The following is a 1,207-nucleotide window of genomic DNA, read 5'->3' on the forward strand; positions in this document are numbered from 1 at the left end:
AAGACGATGAAGACGAAGACCACGAAGACGACGGAGACGATGACGAAGGTTCTATCATTTTTTGAAAATAGGGCTCCCCAGGGTTTCATTTTTTTAAAAATAAGGTGTTTGGCATTCGTTCGAAATCGTCTCTCTGGTCCCCTCCCCTACCTACGGGAAGAAATTATCCTAGCTATCCATTTTCGACCTCTTTTTTTTTTTTTTTTTTTTTTCTTTATAGGGTCACTCAGATCTCATTTTTTTAAAAATAAGGGTGTTTGCATCCGTTCATTATCGTGTCTCTGTCCCTTCCTCTGCCTACTTTGAAAAAGACGACGCAGACGAAGACGATGTACACGAAGACGATGAAGACGAAGACCACGAAGACGACGGAGACGATGACGAAGGTTTCTATCATTTTTTGAAAATAGGGCTCCCCAGGTTTCATTTTTTTTAAAATAAGGGGTGTTTGCATCCGTTCAGTATCGTGTCTCTGTCCCTTCCTCTGCCTACTTGAAAAAGACGACGCAGACGAAGACGACGCACACGGAGACGATGAAGACGAAGACCACGAAGACGACGGAGACGAGTGACGAAGGTTCTATCATTTTTTTGAAAATAGGGGCTCCCCAGGTTTCATTTTTTTTTTAAATAAGGGTGTTTGCGTCCGTTCATATCGTCTCTCTGTCCCTTCCTCTGCCTACTTGAAAAAGACGACGCAGACGAAGACGACGCACAAGAATACGATGAAGACGAAGACCACGAAGACGACGGAGACGATGACGAAGGGTTCTGTCATTTTTTGAAAATAGGGCTCCCCAGGTTTCATTTTTTTAAAAATAAGGGGTGTTTGCATCCGTTCATATCGTCTCTCTGTCCTTTCCTCTGCCTACTTGAAAAAGACGACAGCAGACGAAGACGACGCACACGAACACGATGAAGACTAAGACCACGAAGACGACGGAGACGATGACGAAGGTTCTATCATTTTTTGAAAATAGGGGGCTCCCCAGGTTTCATTTTTTTAAAAATAAGGGTGTTTGCATTCGTTCAAATCGTCTCTATGTCCCCTCCCCTACCTACGGGAAGAAATTATCCTAGCTATCCATTTTCGACTCTTTTTTTTTTTTTTTTTTTTTTTTTTTTTTCTTTATAGGGTCACTCAGATCTCATTTTTTTAAAAATAAGGGTGTTTGCATCCGTTCATATCGTGTCTCTGTCCCTTCCA

At 42.2% G+C, this 1,207-nt stretch overlaps 1 protein-coding gene across 1 annotated transcript in view; it reads left to right on the plus strand.

Moving 5' to 3' along the window:
• Positions 1 to 1,207, plus strand: part of LOC137629726 (nephrin-like) — a 241,279-nt gene that overhangs the window by 48,513 nt on the left and 191,559 nt on the right. The window lies entirely within an intron of this gene.

The sequence above is a fragment of the Palaemon carinicauda genome, chromosome 37 (genome assembly GCF_036898095.1).
Source record: "Palaemon carinicauda isolate YSFRI2023 chromosome 37, ASM3689809v2, whole genome shotgun sequence".
Classification (NCBI taxonomy): domain Eukaryota; kingdom Metazoa; phylum Arthropoda; class Malacostraca; order Decapoda; family Palaemonidae; genus Palaemon; species Palaemon carinicauda.